Here is a 20,934-nt window from a genome sequence, read left to right on the forward strand (position 1 = left end):
TTGGACACAGTCATCTAAGAGCCAGTGCTGGGGTCCTTTTGTCTTCGACACATTTGCTCAGTGCACAAAAAGAAGATTCCCAGCAGCATGTACCAGTACTGGAGCAAACCGACCCAGCTCCAACATTTATGGTTGTCTGACAATCTGAGAAAGATGCCCAATTTTTTTTTTTTTTTTTTTTTTGAGACAGGATCTCATTGTGTAGCTCTGGCTGGTCTGGAACTCACTATATTCACTCTGTAGACCAGGTTGATCGTGAAACTCACAGATATTTGCCTACCTCTGCCTCAAGAGTGCTGTGATGTTTTCTCAAATGACATTATTTTATTCTTGCTTGTGTGAGAGTAGTGCCCCAGTGTGTTTTTACAAGACATCTTTGGTCCCTAACTGTCTGCTACAGAAACATGCTCACGGTCTCTTCTAAAGACAGAATTACGACTGAACTTGGAGAGACAGAAGTAAAATGGGTAGCTGAGGAAAATAGACTAAATTACCTTTTGAAGACAGAAGAACTTCCTAGATATGTCGATATTTTACAGGGTTGTATGCGGAAGTAGCAGAGCTGGGCAGCCAGCCACAGGACGGTCGGTAGAACCATGCAGACTCTAAAGGGTCCTCGCGTACGCAGGACCCATGAGGTCAACAATGCCCTGGGCTGCTTCTCTCCCAATTCACCTTTACCCGGGTTGGACGGGTGCCTCTGGCTGCAGTTCAAGAACGTGACTGGGGGCTCCTCAGCACTTCCGGTTCTCATCAACGGGCAGCGCACTCTAATTAACTAAGGAGCCAGTTACTCCGAAGTCTACTCAAAATAAAAAAGGCCACTCTTTAATAACATGGATCAACTGTGTGTGTTAATAAGAGTAAGTGTGATGGTTCCATCTGTGTACATGGTGTTCACTGGCTAAATCCACATTTTCCCATCCCATCCTTCCTAATCTCTAGTAGTCATAGGGCAATTCCACTTTCAAAGGGTCAAATCTGTCCTTGAGAGATTAGATTAGATGAGAAAAACCAGCTCCCCCATCGTGGACACTTGATCAACATTTCCTGAATAAAAACAGGGGCATAAAGCAATAGGCCTCTGAGGTTGAGCACTTGGCAGTGAGCCAAGGAAAACCCCTCTAGGCCACACTCCAGTGCACAGCCTGGGAGATCCTTGGGGACTTCCCTCAGCTCCCAGCCACCCTGCACAGTTTCTGGTCAACGATGCTCCGGCTTTTCTGCCACCAACCAGCACAAATGAAAGCAGAACTGAGCGATGATTCCTCCGTGCTTCAGGAAGCTGTATAAAAGACCAGCAACTGACACTCTGTGTGCCTCACAGCGGGAAAGCAAGGCTCTCAACTTGGCCTTGAAGGGTGAAGAAATGGTCCAGCTCTCAGGCAGGCATGAGCCTGAGACCCAGAAGGAAGGTAAGAACACTGCCGGGCCTGAGGGTGCCCATCTTTAATAGCGGCTTTCTGGAAGGTAGAGGTGGGAGGATCTTGAGGTCAAGGTTATTCTGTCCAAACTTTGAGGCCAGTCTCGGTTACTATATGAGAGGCTGAGTCAAATACAAACGCAATGAGAACACTTAAGTCAGATGGTTGAGGGTCTGAAGTGTGAGACCAAAGTCTGAGAGGCTAAGAGACCATACACTGCTGTCTACTGAAAGTTCACCGGGCAGAAGTGGGCCAAAGACGGCGGATCTGGGAACAGCACAGAGTGAGAGACAGAGGAGGTGGAGAGCCCTGACAATCAGTGCAGGAGAGTGACAGGCAGGGCCACTGAGCCCACACTCAGTTTCTTAAAACCCATTCCTTTTCCCTCTCCTATATTTCTAATATAAATCCTTTCACTAATAAGAGCAGTATCCTAAGTGTAGGAAATGCAGCTACTGGGTTGGCGACACAGAAGCTGGTCTGGGGACCACAGAAAAGTGAAAAGATTTCTACATATAAATACAAACAGGAAATTAACAGTCCAAAACTCTGCCCTGAAAACTCAGTTTACCTGGCGAAGTCCCATCTTTAATCTACAGATTAGAAAGTTGCATACTTTAAAAAATATATGCCTTGATTTATGGTACCGAAGATTAAACCCCTCGTGAACACTAGGCAAGTGCTCCACCACTGAGCTTCAACCCAAGCCTCTTTTTACTTTGTGTTATAAGACAGGGACCTACTAAGTTGCTGGGGTAACCTTGAACTCACTCTGTAGCCCAAGTAGTCCTGGAACGTTTGGTCCTCCTGCTTCAGTCTCCTGAGTAGCTGGAATTACAGGCTTGTGTCACCAAATCCTGTATGACATTTTAAAAGTCCAAACCAAAAAGTCAGTTCCCTGTCTCCCTAAGACCCCCAGACGTCTCTTGCTAGTAAAGACCTCCTCGCTGCTTCCTGTTTGGTTCCTGAATGGACTGATAGAGTCCGGAGTCAAGCAACCTCGCAAATGTCTCGAGTCCAGAGTTCGGGTTTCATAAAAGCAATTCTGACTTAGAGTTTGTGACGTAAGGGCTATCTCTAACCATGACTTCCCAGAACTGCCCATTTAGAATAAATACAGGAAACAATCTTTTAACTGTGGTCCAGATTTTGTGATAATTCCGGAAATTAAAATCTGCAGTTTCAAAGACATATAAGACCGTTTTTCAGCTTGATCCAACTTGGGAGAACCACTGTCAGACAGACAGTCAGCACCTAGGTAAACAATTCTGGTTCACGGCAAAGTAAAACAGTGGCCTATTTTTAGAGACCAAGGGTTGCAGAGTTTCACCGTCCCGGGAATAAACACCGCCGCTGCTCCTTCTGTTTCAGTGGGCACAGCTGTCCGGGTGGGGACGTAAACATCCCTTGGCCATGTTGTGAATCCAAACACAACAATGCTGGGCTGGTGTGTGAGAACCAGGAAACGAAGCTGACTCCAATCGCAGAAGAACCAGTCTAGCTTCGTTATCTAATCTAAATGAAGCAAGACGAGCAGACGATAACATTCTTAGACCTTCTAGAAGCGGGCCCTCTCTATCAATCTACAAGGGCAGAAATTCTCCTGAAGCTCTTTATTGTTACTGGGTTTGTTGCTTTGTTTTCATTTTCTGTGTGTTACGGTATTTTGATAGCTAAAAAATAACAGAAGACTACCCTCCTAACTTCCAGCTTTAAAAGGGGCTCCACCCTCAAGACCTAACTAAAACCCCTCCACAGGTCAGAGACAGTCACTCTGGAAATAAGGGCTCAGCAAAGAAATTCAGAGGAAGCCCTGCACGTTATGTCTTACTCATTCCTTGGGGAATTAAGTGATAGAAATCTTTTTCTGATGACATTAGCTTCTGACAAATGTCACTAATCAGTCACGTTTGTATCAGAAACCCACACAGACAGAGCACTGTCTGCAGAGGGCGTCAGGCAAACCATGTCTTGTGGGACCACCATCTTCTTGCTCCAGCCTTCCTTGTTGTTAAGCATGCCTCTTCTGACTTCTTACACCTAAAGGCCCAGGCTTCTTTACCTTTCCCAGACACTCTGGTGGCTCTAACTGCTCCTAGACCCTCCTGGGGGGCGACCACGGACTGCTTACAGGCGTGGTTGAGTTCACAAATGTTGCCTTATTTGGCTGCTACGTTGCAGTTGCTTATTTGTCTTTGTTTATTGTTTTGTGTGGTTGGGTGTCAAACCCAGGTACTTGGACATGCTAGACAGGAGTTGTTCCAGTAAGCTATGTCTGTTTTGGGAGTCTAGAAACACTGTAGGTTCCAACAAAAAGCTCCCATAACCCAGAGTCTGACATGTAGAACAAACAAAAAAGTTTGAAGTGCATTCTGTAAGTCAATAAAATTCATTAAAAAACAATATTTTGCTTCTCTTTTCTGAAGAGAAGAAATGAGGTCAGATGTTCAGCCTGGACTGGAAGGAAGAGTGTGGTGGGCGCCTGAGCTAGGAGACTACCTGCCATCAGAGTTCCAAACCGGAACGCAGAGGCTGTGTGCAAGGGTCTATTTTCTTCTCATTACGGAGTTTTTAAACTTTTAAAGAACTTTCTGAACCACAGCACTTTTTATACTTTATTGATAACAGGAAAAAGTTCCCTTAAAAAATCCCACAGCTGTCTACTGCAAAGGAAGTCCTCATATCCACTGCACGCTATTCAAGGAAACTGAAGGCAAGCCAGCCCTTAGAGCCAACCTGCTACCATGATTGCTTTGAGTCAGGGTTTCTGTTTGCAGCCCTGGCTGTCCTGGAAGTCACTATATAAAAAGCAGGGTAGACTCAAACTCACAGAGATTGCCTGTCTCTGCCTCTTGAGTGTCGTGATTATAAAAGGTGTGTGCCACCATGCCTGGCTTGATGCCATGATTCTTGTCACCTTGAATAACTAAAATTCTACAAAGGATGACAAGAAGCCAAAAAAAGAAAAGAAATAAAAGGACTGGCGAGGGAGTGGGGGAGGGTATAAAATCAGCCAACTCGGTTGCTGATTTTATACCTTAGTATAAACTTAGAGCAAACAACTTAGTGCTCGGTTTAGAGCACTAAACTCTTTTTCTATGAATGGTTTCTTACACAAAATTAGGTTTGAATGCATTGAAACCATCATAATAATCAAGAGATTTTTACATGGAAATCTAAGTTTCCAGTTGAAATGGATTAAATAAAAAATGTGGCGGCATGCAGTAGGCCATGTGGCAGCAGGCAGCTAACAGCAAGTCCCGAAAGCAGCCAGTCCCAGGCAGGTATTGCACAGTTCCCCAAGTGGCTGCAGTAAGCCACGAGTAGACACATACAGATGGGCAAGCCACGGGATTGTGGCTGATCCCAGGCAGCAAGCCATGTGGCAGCGAGCGAGAGACAGATGGATAGGCACACCATGCAGAGTGAGGTTGGATATTTATTAAGCGGGTTATGGAAGGGAAGGGGGAGAAGAAGAAGAGCAGAGAGAGAGAGAGGAGAGAAGGGGAGAGGGAAAGGAGAGAGAGAGAGAGAGAGAGAGAGAGAGAGAGAGAGAGAGAGAGAGAAGCTGCCTCTTCAAGAAAGAGATGGAAAAGAAAGAGACTCAGGCTGCAAGCAGGAAGGAAGATCTGCCTGCCTCAGCAGACTGGGAGGGGGAGTGGGCAGTAAGGGAGGCCTAGAGAAGACCTCAGCCTTTTGGATGGAAGAACGGAAGAAGGGAAGTCACTGGTTGCTTTTCTACCACCTCTCTGATCACTCAAGTTCTTAATCAGGTATCTGACTCCAAATTTTTTATTGATTAAGAATGATTAGATAAACACATCAACTAAATATCTTCCCAAAGGAATACCTTTACAAAGAAATACCAATGAACTCCTCAGATGAACCACCAAACATCCTGTTCTAAAAACACTGACTAAAATCAACTTGAGGGGAGGAAAGGGTTTATTTGGCTCTGATTGAAGGAAGCCAAGGCAGGAACTGAAGTAGAGACCAGGGAGGACCACTGCTCACTGACTGGCTTCCAGGTCCACACCCAGATGACTTTTCTTATACAAAGCAGACCTGCCTGACTAGGAATGATACCGCCCACAGTGGGCTGTGCCTTTCCACTAGAGTGAGAAATCAATAAGATGGCACACAGCCCAATATGATAGAGACAGTTCCTTAACTGAAGTTCCTTCTTCTCAAATATGTCAAGTTGCCAACCAAGCTTAATCATCACACTTCCCAAGAGGAACCACCAAATGGCTCCCCAAAGGAAAACCAAATACCTCCCCAGAGAAACACCAAATTCTTTTCCAGAGAAACAGTCAAAAATCTTCCCAAGAGAAGGAAGAGGGAATCTCTGTGAGTTTGAAACCAGCCTGGTCTGTGTAGTGAGTTCCAAACCAAACAGGGCTGCATGGTGAGATTCTGTCTTAAAAAAAAAAAATCCAGAATTTCAAACACCTCCTCAGACAACCAAGAGGAATACCAAACTACCAAACACCTTCCCAAAGGAACCACCAACCCTCCCCACAAGGAGCCTCAGAATATCCCAGAGGAACCACAAACATTCCACACAGCTACAGCACCCTGACTTCCACCTCTAGATTCAGGGTTGGCTTGGGTCCCACCATTTCCTGCTCCATGAACGACTTAGTCATACTTAGTCATATCAACCCATCTTTCAAGGTTATGACAGAGGCTGCTTCCTCATGGAAAGATCTTTATATCTCTAGCTGAAAAATAAATAATAAGATAACATAAATAGCTCCCTTTAAATTTCCCTATCATCTCTCTTACATGCTTCATTGATTTTTATATGGTGATTTATACGCCTTTGTTTTTCCTACTAAACTGTGAAATGATTAAGAATGTCCATTTTATAGTTCTCAATATACAAGCTACAGCAAAATTCACTTAGCTTGGCTTAATTTAAAAAACAAGAATAATTTTTTTCCTTTTAAATTTATCTTTTCAAGATATCTAACAGAAGTAGTGATTTTCTCTCATTCACCATAAGACCTGGGAGAGGAGTCATGGTGGCATAGGTTGAGAAGCAAGGGGAAGATAGGAAAGCCTAGCTGTACTGGCTGGTTGGTTTTGTCAACTTGACAAAAATAGATCATCTGGGAAGAGGGAACCTAAATTAAGGAATTATCTGCATCATATTGGCCAGTAGACAAGCCTGTGGGGCATTTTCATGATTAATGATGGGGAGGCAGCTCACTGTGGGTTGTTCTGGGTTCTCTAAGAAAGCAGGTTGTGCAAGCCGTGAGGAGCAAGCCAGTAAGCAGCACCCTCCATAGCCTCTGCTTAGCCCCTGCCTCCAGGCTCCTGTCTAGAGTTCCTGCCCTGTCTTCTCTCAGTGACAGACTATGACTGGATATGTAAGTCAAATCAACTGTTTCCTTCCCACACTGCTTTTGGTTATGGTTTTTATCACAGCAGCAGACATCAAAGTAGGACAATAGCACACCGAAGACTACGGACACGTCCCAGGACTGGGAACATTTGCAAGGGATCACTGCAGCTGGAAATGGAAGCATAAATGCATGTAAGTGAGAACTTAAACAAAGAAAACCTTCTCACTGGGAAGAAAATGGAAATATTCTATCCCCCTAGCCATTTAACTCCAGCTCACTAACACATATGAGAAGATAGAGCCCTTATTAGATATTATTTTGTTTTGTTTTTCTAGATGGTGTTTCTCTGTGTTCCTAGCTATCCTGAAACTCACTCTGTAGATCAGACTGGCCTCCAACTCAGAGCTCTGTCTGCCTCTGCTCCTACGTGCAGGTATCAAAGGTGTGCTACACTCAGCATAGGATTATTCTTAAGGGAATAATTTAGACACTATTTGCTACATAATACTATGGTGTAATGAGTGCTTGTATAGGAAAAATAGCTACTGACATAGGAAAAATAGCAACGTGGAAAGAAAGTATTACTATAATAGGATTAATTAGAAAAGCTAGTAAAAAGTGACATATGGGACCAGAGAGGTGGCTCAGCAGGTAGGGGTGCCTTGCTGCCCAGTCTGACAGCTTGAGTTTGATCCCCAGATCTCCCACACAGTTGAAAGAGAGAACTAAATTCCCAGGTTATCCTCTGATCTCTCTCTCTGTCTCTGTCTCTCTCTCTCTCTCACACACACACACACACACACACACACACAAATACAATAATAATACATAAAGCAATAATAATAAATACATAAATAAATAGATGACTATCTTAAAACTCCACCTTCAGAAGCTGGAGAGATGGCTCATAGCTTAAGGTGCTCCTGCAGGAGACATGGGTTCAGTTCCCAGAACCGACTTGCGACTCACAGCCTCCCCAAGCCCCAGCTGCGGAGAACTGGCAGCCTCTTCTGTCCTCCACAGGCTCCTGGACATCCGCCGTGTGCGCGCGGACACACACAGAAGATAACTGGACATACGCCATGTGCGCGCGGACACACACACAGAAGATAAGTCTTCCTGAAATCTACCTTCAAATGTGCTAGGAACTGCATTGCAAACTTGTGATTATCAGGATTACAGATTACCCTCTTTTGTATATTTTTGTCTTCCCATTTTTCTAAGGATCTTTGTAATAATAATAATAATAATAATAAATGATAAATTTCATTTTAAATGTATCTTAAAATATGAAAAGAAATTATGTAAGATAGTATTTTAACGTTAGAATGACAGGATGGATCTTTTCTGTCAACAATACGGTGAACAATTATTAAGCACTATAGTAGGGTCTTCAGAAAAATAAAACTAATAGGATATGCATAGATTTCTAAGAGGAGATGTAATATGGAAATAGACTCACATGTTTATAGAGACAGGCCAGAATTAGCCATTTGCAAGCCACAGAACCAGAAAGATGAATGATTCCCTCACAGTCCTAAAATACAGAGCGATCAGTGATGAAACTCCCAGCCTGAGGCCAAAGGACAAGAAAGGTGCAACGGCTAGAGTAATACAGGGGACAGGGCTTTGAGAGCCAGCAGCTCTTATGCTCAAAGGCAGAAGAACACAAATGTCCTAGCTCAAAGGAAAAAATAAATAAATCTTTACTTAAGCCTTTGAAGGATTGGATTAGATTCTAATCCATCAAGAGGTTCTCAACCTGTGGGTCAAAATCCCTTTGGGGCTCGCATATCAGATATCCTGTATACCAGATATTTACAGTATAATCCAAAACAGTGGCAAAAATTACAGTTACGAAGTAACAAAAAAATAATTTATGGCTGGAGTCACCACAGCATGAGGAACTGTGTGAAAGGGTCACAGCATTAAGAAAGTTGAGAACCACTGTTCTCAGATGATACTGGTCCCTGTTTATGAATTTTTTTTACACAATCTAACTGCCCACTGCTAATTTCTTATGGACAAACAACACGATATGACTTTAAATTTCATATACTCTGACTTGTAACTGATTGTAGTGTTTTCCCTCCAGGTTCATGTGTTCTTCATACAACTCATCCCCTCCTGGGAGCACTGTTTGGGGCGGGGGTGGGGGTGAGATATAAAACTTTCAGCGTTGTCCAGTCTTTTAGTCATTGCAATACGAAACTGTTATCTAAAGTCTGTCAGCCTCCCTTCTAGCTCCTGGGTGACAGGCAGCCTGCAAGGGCGAGTTGGACACGGACACACCCACCAGGAGGCGGGACTGAGCTGCCGGAGGCAGAGCGCTGTGGAGCCAGTCTTGAGTGTTCCAGCCTGGACTCTCTGCTTCCAGCTGCAGTCTCAGGCTCTAAGTGTCCAGGGACGAGCTACTCCCCCTACCGCGGCCTCCCTCCTGTGCTGTAACCTCTGCAACGAACAACCCTTCCCCGTTGCATTGCTTCAGTTTGGTACGTTGTCACGTTAGCTAGGGGAGAAACTGAGCGTGCATGAGCGCATGGGACTGGGAAGCAAGCACACAGTCGTTACCCATGAGGTGATGTGTACACCTTTATCGAAACTCTTGGGGGCTTTCCACGTTTATGATGATGAGCACGTTACACCATGTTCACGTACTTCCTCATACAAAATTCATTCTTCAAGAAGTCTACCTTATACTCAGCTCTCTGAAACATACCTGCTGCATCAAAAAATACTTTTATTTAAAAGAGCATTTTAAGAATTTTTAGTTTAATGTCTAGCGTATAGGTACATTTCAAACATTCTATATGAGTCATATTAATCTTAATGATATAATAAATTTGACATAAATGCTTCCCAAAACAAGATGTAATCATTACAGGAATAAAACTAGAAACTGGTTTATTTGCAGCAAATGTTCATCTTAAATTTAACTTCTTAGAAATCCAAGATAATCCTAACTACTCATTAATGTGCAGCGGGCAGTGATTCCTGTCCATAACAACTCCTCAAGGGCATCAAATGATTCTGAAAGGCCTTCTGAACCACCGAAGGAAGAATGCATCGAATCTAGGCTATCTCATTGCGAAAATTGTTGGATTGGGCTAAATTCCCTGGAAACTGACCACCCAACATTTGGCGTACACAGCTGGCTGGTTGGTCAGTTCAGACTGTTCATCAGGACGGCCTTCCTTCAGCACTTTTGCGTGGACTGGAGTGTGCTATGCGGTCATCAAACCGTGTTCAGAGAGGGAGAGCCTCACTGGGCTTCTTACACCCAGCTTACCCTGGGGGTATAGGACCCGGGAGTCACAGGAACAGAACCTTTATTATGGATCAGCTGAAAAGGGAGAGACCTTGCAGGCAGCTCAGGACTAAAGGGGTGCCCCCTTATCTGCAGGTGCTGGGCAAGGCTGACAAGGGACACTGAAACCGCGTGTGAGCTGTGCACAGTGGGTTGTTATTAACTAAGAAAATAGAACCGTTATAACCAGGATTGCATGGAGAAGTCTTAAACCCTCATTCTGCCGTAAATCCTGGCCGGCTCAGCATGAGACCTGCTTTCTTTCCTTAGGGAGAATTTTCACCGGTTTTCTTATGGACTGCTAGCTACAGCTTCTTTTGACACAACCTGTTGGTTGACATAGTCAGGCCTGTGCTCTGATGACATCATCAGGTACACAGTGGGGACTCAGGCATGAACACCACAAACACCAGCACAGCCGACCTGGTCATGGCAAGGGCTCTCGGGTGCCCGACATGCAAGTGGCACAGACAGTGTGGATACGCTGGGCAAAGGATACTTCACCCCTCGGGCTGCACTGAGCTGACAGTGAGAGACTTGGTCTAGTACAGCAGGAAGAAAAGCAGAACTTGTAAATTACTTCTTTCTAGAAACTTCCATTTGATCTTTGAGACCTTAGTTGACCACAGGCAACTGAACCTGCAAAAGCAAGACTGATTAAAAGGACACTACTGGACCTAAGAGTGGCCCTGTCTGAAATTATGTGGCGCTGGGACTGTCAAATTCCACGCGTGAAATAACGGGAAGGGAATTTGAGCAAAACCGCTATGAAGAGGGGATTCAGCCAGGCAGTGCGGTGCACACCTGCACATCTTTAATCCCCGCACTCGGGAGGCCACCTGTCTACAGACTGAGTTCCAGAACAGCCAGTTACACAGAGAAACCCTGTCTCAAAAAATCAAAACGAGCAAGCAAACAAGGCAGAAGGATGCAGGCACATGCTCAATAGTTGTGAGCCCTGCTAGGGATGTAGGATGCTCTCCACAAAGGAGAATAGCGACCGGAGCCACTCTTCAGTGTTTCCTGGTGGGAAAACAATGCACTCTCATCCTGAGAAATGAAGAACAGACACAGAGGTTCCAGGTCTGTGACCAGTGCTCTGAGCAGACCTCATCCATGTTGGCCTGCTTGCTGCTTAGACAGGATGAGAAAAGAAAATGCTGCCCAGCACACCGGGGTAGGTGCACAGCTCTCCTGAGAGCCCAAGAGTCCCGAGGGAATCGACGAGCAACCAGCATCGCGGTTGTCTGGCAGGGGTTTAGACCTACCTGTGGGCAGACCAAGACTTAGCCATGTAAGTTTAGGTTGCTAAGATTATCATATAAGGTTATCATTTGGTTCTTCAGTGTGGCAACACCCCAGAAAAGTCGATTGCACTTGTACTGAAGCCAAAAGGTAGAAGCTGGAGTACAATGCCAGAGTCTTGCACATTTTCAGATATTATGGAAGAACTCAAAGAACTTGTGTGCTTGCATCTGGCTGCTTTGAGCTCAGACTGTCTACAACTTCAGTTATACCAGGTTACCCTCCCCTAACGTGGAGCTCCTTAGCAAGAAAGTGTGGGGCATATCCATGTATGAGTCAGCACCAATTGAGCACCCTGTGTCCTGCTAACTGGCTTCACAGGCCAGAGGGCACAAAAGCCCATTCCCTCCGGCAGCTACTGCTGCTACAATGCAGCTCCTGGCCACCATTAGTATTAGCTGCTCTCAGAAAGGAAAAAGTAAGTTTGACATCTTTTTTCCACTACCGGTGTTCAAGACCCCCTAGTTTTGACCCCTCCCATATTTGGCTGAGCCAAACCAATGGGAGAGGATTGCAGTGCCAGCTTGCTGAGGTTCCCCACCGTGAAGACAGCCATCTCTGCTCAGAAAGGGGCAAATGTTGACGACTCAAATGGCCTGCACTAGTTATTGTACGCTCTAGAATAAGCTGGTGTCTCTGAGGACCTCCTGCTTCCTGTGGTCAATGCTTTAACCTCCACCTCACCTTAAAGCCCACGGAACCTGAGAAGAATGCTCTCCCACTCAACAATCGACTGTATCTTAAGCACAATAAGCAGATCTTTAAAAAAAAAAATGGGGCCGAAAGTCAAACCTTGTAAAATAATTCCAACATTTTATACTGTTGTTCTGATACATACAATTCCCACAAGAAGGGAAGTACCTTTAAAATAAGGACTATTCAATACTAGTCCAGGATTTCCTCTGGTTGTTGATAATTTCCTCCTAGCAGAAGACCCGACACAGAGCAGAGCGAATTCAAAGGAGGTGTCCAGAGACAATGCGGCATCTACATTCTGCAAGGAACATTGTTCAGTCTAATTGATGTTTTCCTTGCAAAGCAAGAGTGAGTGGAACTATTTTTATCCAGAACAGAATAGATTCTCCTAAACTTAGGGTTCCCTCAACCCCCACTGAGGTTTATATATAGCCAGAATCACAACTTGTACCCTTGCACACTCAACATTTCCATGAGACAAGTTACAAACAATAGGCAGTGTGAGGTGCTGTTCTGAACAAGCAAGCCTTAACCGGTCAGAGTTTTTTGAGTCATGGACATTCTGATTCAAGCATTACATTTTCGACGGGTCCTATCGTCCCGACCGAGATGGCTCATAGAAAAGACTTCTCTGTGTCCATGAAGGTTAAGGGTCTTCTCGCCACTGGAACAGTGGTGCGTGTTTCTTAGTCACCAGTTCAGCCTACCTATAGAGGATAATAACTTACCGTCATGTGAGGTCAGGTTCGCGAAGCGAACAATAACCTTGATTCTTGTATACACTAGGGCAAATACATCAGCAAGCAAATGTTGGCAGAACATTTTCCCAATTTCCTCCCTTCAGTCAGAGGCACAAGTCAACCATCACAATTTGGCCCGATGTACTAGAAATAAACGAGTGCCATCCTTTTGTCCAAGGAAGATGATGAGTCTCAGTGTAGACTGAATTAGACAAAAGCTATGGGTCTACAAACCACGCTGCTTGGAAGAGTAGGGAGAGTGTAGCAGAATTGCAATAGGAAATATCTATGCTCACCAACACATGAGCTTTGAAGAATTAGAACAAGAGAAGATCTTAAAACAGGAGTGTACTCGTCAGCATGGTCCAGGGCTCAGTCACAGGTGTTCAGTAAAGGGTTTTGAATAATAAATGAAGAAAGATACAGTCTAATTCATTTTCATAGTATTTTTTTTCAAGTCACCTCAGCAGTCTGGGAGCTAAAATGAATTAGGAATTAGAGAAACAAAAACACTCCTTCTTTGGCTTCATTTATTTCTCCATCCGTGTGCACAGAGTTAAGAAATGGGTACTGAGGTTCAAACAGGTTAGGTAAGCACACTCTTGCTAACTGGGTATATTCTTGATCTAGTAATTCTTTTTTTGGAGACTTTGTCTCCTTATCTGTCAACAAGAGTAGTAATAGAGTTTACCTTACATACAGGAAGGTTTGTAGTGGGGGTAGGGTGGTATGTGGGGGGTGGGGTACGTGGTGTCTGTGCTTGTGTGTGCACATGTCAGTGTAAATGTTCTCGTGTGTGTGTGTGTGTGTGTGTGTGTGTGTGTGTGTGTGTGTGTGTTGTAGGCCAGAGTTTGTCTTCCTCTTTGGTGTTTTCCTCTATTGCTTCTGGCCTTATTTTTTGATATAGGGGCTCTTGTTGAACCTGGAGTTTGTCATTTCAGTCAGAATGGCTGCCCAGGAAGAACACAGACTCTTCCTGTCTCTACTGCTACAGTGACGGGGTTTACAGGTGCTCAGCCCCACTCCCAGCTTTCACATGGGTGCTGGGGATTCAAACTCAGGTCCTCTGACTGGCATTGCAAACCCTTTACCCACTGAGCCATGTCCCTAGCTCCAGAGAAGCTTTTAAAGGAATAAGTAACATAAAGAACTAACCCTGAGGCGGGCCATAATAATAATTCCATTCTGGATGGCCTGTCACTCTAATACCTGTTATATAAAAAACTAGCTCCACTGCATCAACGCTCTGGTCTGTGCTCTTGTCTGGGTGCAATGGTTTATCTCGCGTCCAGCTCCTGACGAGTTTCTGTGAGTGGCCTGGAGACAGCTCACATGATCTTCTGCCTAAGGCACTATTTTTCTTCTCTCTGATAGCAACTGCTCCCAGAGATGCCCCTCCAAAGCTGTGGGACCATATGAGCATTTGTGTCTTCCCTGTCCCCTCCTGATAACCACACATCCTTCGCATGGACCACAACTGTGCCGTTTGCCACCCAGCTCTTGAAAGTGGCCCCCAAGTCACACTAGGTTTCATTCCGTCTGAGACTCTCAGTACCACACAGTCCCACTGAAATGTCTTTTTAATGTTCGTGCTCTTTGTTTCGGGTCCTGGCATGGATCCTTAGAGACTTGGCTGGAAGAAAATCTCAATGGCCGACTCCACAGTGCATTCAAAACAACCCCTGGCTTTTGAGTATGGTTGACCTTGTCACAATGTTCTCTTCCTGTGGGTGCTTTCTGGAGAGTGGCTGAGTCCTTCCTGTAAACCAGCTAGTGTTCCCAAGACAAGCACAGACATGTCTCAAGCCAGCTGGGGCCCCTCGCCCTCTCACTGAGGTCTGTTATCCTCCTTTGACCCTGCACAGAACAATTCTTCAAGCTCAGTATTGATCAAATATCACTAAGCTGTTATGTGATTTTAAAAAAAACAAACAAAGAAAGGGGCCAGACTCCTCCACGGGGCATTAGACAGAAGAACCAATCCTCCAACACTGTTGTGCTTACTCCAGGAGCCCTGAGCCAGTGGTTCCCTGAGTCACAGCTCCACCTCCTCACCCTCCTCCAGCCTTTTCCATCGTGCTACACCCTTAGCTATAGGTTGTGCAAAGGTCCTCAATCCGTCCATCCACAGACCAGAAGGACTCACTGTAGAGCTGGAAAGAACATTTTGTGGAAACTTCAGATTATACCCAGGTCTTGTGAACCCTGAAGTTTGTTCCCCATTTGGGAGCCACTCGAGAGTCTAGGAATAATTTATCTTTACATATGTCACAAAATATGTGATTAGATAGACATGTTTCTAAGGCTCCCAAAGACTTCAGAAGGACCCATGCAAAGAGAAGTTCCTCCAGTCCCACTTCACACCTGTCTCTGGCTCCTCCTGTGTCCCTTACAGCCACATGGCTCAGATGCATTTTGCTGTGAGCACAGTAAGGGGGAGTTAGCCCTTCAGTTGATGGCTTCAAAGGTGAAGGCTCAGCTTTGATGACACAGAGAGAAGCTGTCCACAAGCCCTTCCAAAGATGATGTCCTTTTAACTGCTCTTGGCTCTGCCTTCTTCCTTGCTTTTTGTCTGGTACTTCTGTTGTTTTGTTGTTGTTATTATTGTTTGCTAGTTTTACATTTCGTTTCTTTGCAGTCTCACCAGCTGAGAAAGAGCCTTGTTTATCTTGTTGCTTTGAGCATCCTTGAAGGTCCCTCCACCCCAGAGGGGAGGAGTTGAGTATTGTTTTGTTTTGTTTTGTTCCTAAACTCTACAAATAACAGAAGAAATGATTATTGTTTGAGTTGGGTGCACCTGCTTCCCTGCACCAGGGTGAGGTGTTTTGTTTTTCCATCTCAACCCCCACTCTCCTTTTATCTTGGCTGCACATACTTTGTTGTTTGGTGGGAATTTTAGTGGCTCCTGATTTCTTAGGGAACTTCCTATCCCAGGGAACTCAGAGATTCTCCCCAGAGGCCCCCAGAGACTATTGTTTTATTGTCCCCACCCGCCATCCACATGCACCATATAAACAAGGCACCCGACCATACAAGATGTTCTTAAAGCAGCAAAAGAAATGTGATCCGGCAGCAAGGCTACCTGTGTGGATGTGCAGCCGTAACTTAGCAAGCATACTTGAATGTGTCCGCACACCCGGGAGTGCATGTCACACAAAGAGAAAAGGAACTTGTGTGTTTGCTATACAAATTCTCTTTAGTCTTTAATGCAGGGCTTCTAGTGTGGTGTCCACTCACAACTCTTACAAATTAAACACTTCATTGATGAGAAAACATCAAGAAACGTATTTTGAAGCAGTTCTCTGGTGTGTCTATTTTTATTAGAAATTAAAGCAAATTTGCATGCTTTTAGAATGGGTGTACTTGCTTATTTATTCCTTTTATTATTGTCATTATTTTATTTTATTTACTAAATTTATTATATTAATATTATTGTTACTTTATTTATTTATTTTGGTTTTTTTGAGACATGGTTTCTTTGTAGCTTTGGAGCCTGTTTTGGAACTCACTTTGTCGAGCAGGCTGGCCTTGAACTCACAGAGATCTGCCTGCCTCTGTCCTCTGAGTGCTGGGATTAAAGGCGTGCACCACCACCGCCCGGCTTATTATCATTATTATTATTATTGTGAGTGTGACGTGTACGTGTGAGTGTGGGCTTGGGTGTGGGTGGGTACACAAGAGTAGAGGTCAGGTCAGCGAATGACTCTTGGGAATTCTCCCGTTGCACTGGACTTTGGGATCACAGTGAAGTCATCAGACGTGTAGGACAAGTGCTGTTACCCACACAGTCACCTCACGGGCCCTTGCTTGTATTTACATAAAGAATTAAAATTTGGCTGAATATTTGATATTGCAGAAAACAGAGCATCTGCAAACTTTGGGGCTGATTGATATTGATATGTCTATTTCACAACTTCACACCAACATGCAGTTCAACATGGCAGAGGCATGCTTAGGATCGTTTTAGAAATTGTTGCAATTCAGTCCTATTTGTTTGCTTTATTTGTTTGCTTTGTTTTTGTTTTGTTTTGTTTTGTTTTGTTTTTGAGACTAGGTCTTATGTATCCCAGCAGACTTCAAACTTGCCATGCTGCCAAGACTGACCTTGAACTCTGTCTGATCTGCCACTTCTGCCTCCCAAGCGCTGGGAGTACACGCGTACCATCTCACTTCCTGAGTGCTGGGAGTCCAAGCATGTCATGTATGTCATGTCACCTGGAAGGAATTCTGTCGTAATCATAAGCCAAAATTCACTGAAAAAAAATTACATTGACTCAGCTCTACTTTTAAGATCAAACTTTCTGTCTTGTTTCCTTGAGACAGGCTACTATGTAGTCTTGAACACATGTACTATGCACCCCAGGTTGACTCTGAACTCCTAATACCCCTTCTCTGCATCTAAGGTGCTGGGTTTATAGGTCTGCACCACCATGCCCAACTCAAGTTAAACATTCAAACGCAATCCAGTGCAAAGAGTCACTAACTTGATGCGTACATGCTGAGGAAAGACAATATTGAAAGTCTTTGTTTTCTATATCTAAGCTGTTGCTTTTATAAGAGAAGAAAACCATGCGCAGAGAATATTGTATTCATAAGGTGCACAGTTACAAGACTGAGCTGAAGGGCGTCACTCAGCACTCATGGGCACCACTGGTCTGCCTGTAAGTGTGCCCTCTGTCTGCTGTGTGTTCAGAACCCAGACTGCAGTCAAGTCACAATGCCAGAAAGGGCTTGCTTTTGTTGAACTATAATTTTGTATTAATTTTTTGCTGTTGCTGTATATCCAGACTCTCATCCTTGCACACATGGATCTGAGTGCACAGTTTCAGAAACTATACTTTGGGTGTAGGGTGGATAGCGGATAAAACCATTTCTCCCAGAAGCTTGAGGGCCTGAGTTTGACTCTCCGAACCTATGGTGGAAGGAGTGACTGACCCATCTCCTGAAAGTTGCCTCTGACTTCCACATCCATCCCACGGCACATAAACACTTGTCTACTCCTCCTCCCCCTCTTCATGGTCCTCCTCCTCTTCCTCTTCCTCATTATCAGCAGAAAAAGAGGCTGTGGTTTAATATGACAAAAATAAACTTCCCGGGTGCGCAACTCAAGGAGATTGGTGATCTGCGGACCTGGTGCATTTTGTGAACTTCTAGATAGATGGAATCATGCCCTGCTTCATCCCGGTGCCTTGAATGCCTGGCAAAAAGCTCCACACATAGGACATGCCCCGGAATTATTTACAGAATGAGTACTGAGAAGGGAGTCTCTGGCAAGCCTTTTCCTAGCTCTGGTACTTCCCAGCTCATAACCCAGCTGATGTCTTGAACCCCTACTAATACATCTCTGATTTCTGCCACCCCAAATGGATGTGATTTTACCTTATTGTGCCAGGATGGTATGTATAAGGCAGGGCTGGGGGATGAAATAGTCAGTCAACAAGATTAAATTCCATCCTATCGTGAAAGTCCACAATTAAGCCATCTGCAGATTCCAATGGATATCAAGGGCTCAGCTGCCATCTTTCTGTATTGTCATCCTCGATCCAAAATCCCTGTCGTGGTTCCAGACATCACCTCGTTCTAGATCAGTGGGAAGAGAACATACAGGAAGACAAGAAGGCAACGTCTTAAAGATTTATCTATTTGTTTTATGTATATGAATGCTCTATCTGCAGATACCCCTGCATTCTAGAAGAGGACATCGGATGATATCGCATGCTGTGGGATGCTTTGATCACATTCTAACACTCCCCAGACTGACAATAGTGTTTATCTGGAACCAGAGGGCAGAGGTAGCTAGTAGCTGACCAGAATTAGCCATAGAGGTTTTGGAGGACCCAGGACATATAGAGAGACAGAGGAAGTAGCGGGGAGGAGCTTACAGAGATTGGTGGGTCTCTTGGGACCGAGGAAGGAGAGAGAGGAGCTCACTTGTCACTTCTCCAACCAATCCGTTTTTACCCCAATATTTGAGTCCCAAGTTTTATTTAATAATAGAACAATATAAGTAATCACTTCACTTATAGATGGTTGTGAGTCCCATGTGGTTTCTGGGAATTGAACTCAGGACCTCTGGAAGAGCAGCCAGGGCTGTTAATCACTGAGTCATCTCTCCAGCCTCAAGAAAACAACTTTTGCAACTGAGCCCACTTAAACGACATCCTAGAAGCTCTACTTGGCCTCACACTTATGTATCATTGGCTATAATTTGATTGTGTAAGACAGTAACCAAAATACAAACAGCATCCTATTTCTCAGGTGGAAAAGGAGAAATAACAGCTGTTACCATCCAGCCCTGTTTGCAGTTTCAGACAACTATACTACCAGCTCCCTTTATTTTGAGATCTTCAAGTTTTCTCAAATCCTGACATTTCAACCACTCCTGGGAAAAATGGGGGATGGCAGTAAAAAGATAATGTAGCATATTTTCCAAATACCAACTTTATAATTAGATTGTAGTTAGCTAAAGAACTGCTCTCCATTCTGGAATTATATAATTTTCTCTCGCTTTCATGTGAAATCTGTGTGTGTGTGTGTGTGTGTGTGTGTGTGTGTGAGAGAGAGAGAGAGAGAGAGAGAGAGAGAGAGAGAGAGAGATCGATCTGTGTGTGAGAGAGAGAGATCTGTATGTGTGTGAGATCTCTGTGTGTGTGTGTGTGTGAGTGTGTGATCTGAGTGTATATGTGAGAGAGAGGGAGATATGTGTGTGTGTGTGCATGTGCGCACGTGTGCGCGTGTGGGCGTGTGTGTAGTGTTCATGGTAGATAAACCCTAATTGTTTTTCATTACAATCCTTGCTTTGAGAGCTACAACTGCGGCCTCCGTTGCAGCAGCTGGGTTTGATCTCGATGAGTCTTGTATACTCGGAAGTCCGGGCACATCACCCTACCATTCCCTCACTTGATTCCCCACTTCCAGACTCTGAGGAGGAGAACTGGGAAGTGCCGGTCTGTACTCCCAGCAGAGCAATGGAGGTCAGAGGTTTGGTTCACTGAGGAAGAGAATAAGCCTCTCATGCCTTGATATCAAGGGAAGACTCATGAGCGATGTTGTCATATGTCAGAAAATGAGGCATTTCCTAGAACTCCCCAAATTCAGATACTCCCTCCAAGAACGCACCAGCGGAGTGAATCTGCAGAAGTCACTGGGGCTCTAACCTCACTTGTATGATCTGTAGAACAGAACTAATAATACAGAATTAAGAATTTAAAACATTTTAAAAGAATTTTGCATAGTGCCTGATACACAGAAAACAATCAATAAATGTCATTTACTTCATGGTGTAACTCAACTGTCAATACCTTTTTAGGCAAATTTTTGGTAGCTTTGGGCCCTGTGTCTCCTCCTCTTGGGAAACACACTGCAGAGGCAGCCAGCCCGAAGCATGGCTGTTGAGCTGCGATTTAGTCCACAGACTCAGACCCTTTCATCATCAAACTTCATGATCAGCACAGCGCTGGAGCCCCAGCACAGACATCTCATGCACGAGGCAGATAGGTCATGACTGTCGTTATCATTTCTCCCAAAAGTCCTACAGCCCTTGTGATCACAGATCACTCGGCATAATGTAACCAGGAGCAACCTAAGAAGTGGGGGTGGGGCTGTGCCCACTGAGCACGGCTGTCCCACAAGAACCAGGATTCTATCGCTAGCAAAGGAGACAGTGAACACACTAGCAGGCATGGGAAGACTTGGGCACAGTGTGGTATTGTTCCCTTTTACAGAATCTAGCAGTCTAGGAAAAGGGAGTGACCACAGCCAGTGATTCTGGAAGTCACCAGTGTAACAGGTGGTGACAAACAGTAGATGAGCCGTAAATCCAAGAGATCTTCTGTGACTGCAGAAAAAAATTTCCCTGTGTGTTTTGAAATTTACAAAAACAGCCAGGCAGTGGTAGTGCACACCTTTAATCTCTGAAGGCAGAGGGAGGTGGATCTCTATGAGTTTGAGGTCAGCCTGGCCTACACGCAAGTTCCAGGACAGTCAGGGCTACACAGACAAACCCTGCCAAGAAGGAAGGAAGGAAGGAAGGAAGGAAGGAAGGAAGGAAGGAAGGAAGGAAGGAAGGAAGGAAGGAAGGAAGGAAGGAAGGGAAGAAGGAAGGAAGGAAG

General features: G+C 44.6%; 2 long non-coding RNA genes across 2 annotated transcripts; one reads left to right on the plus strand and one right to left on the minus strand.

Annotated features, from left to right (window-relative positions):
* Window positions 1-1,152: 1,152 nt before the first annotated feature.
* LOC148119602 (uncharacterized) lies at window positions 1,153-12,571 on the plus strand. The gene is made up of 3 exons (XR_015735154.1): window positions 1,153-1,415; window positions 6,858-6,966; window positions 7,799-12,571. It is a non-coding gene; the product is annotated as an uncharacterized LOC148119602 (long non-coding RNA).
* Window positions 12,572-12,641: 70 nt separating this feature from the next.
* On the minus strand, window positions 12,642-17,145 carry LOC146891496 (uncharacterized). Its single transcript, XR_015735155.1, has 2 exons — window positions 16,928-17,145; window positions 12,642-15,576 (listed from the first exon to the last, which is right to left on the minus strand). It is a non-coding gene; the product is annotated as an uncharacterized LOC146891496 (long non-coding RNA).
* Between the last annotated feature and the right edge of the window lie 3,789 nt (window positions 17,146-20,934).

Source organism: Myodes glareolus, chromosome 16, assembly GCF_982192425.1.
Source record: "Myodes glareolus chromosome 16, mMyoGla1.1, whole genome shotgun sequence".
NCBI lineage: Eukaryota > Metazoa > Chordata > Mammalia > Rodentia > Cricetidae > Myodes > Myodes glareolus.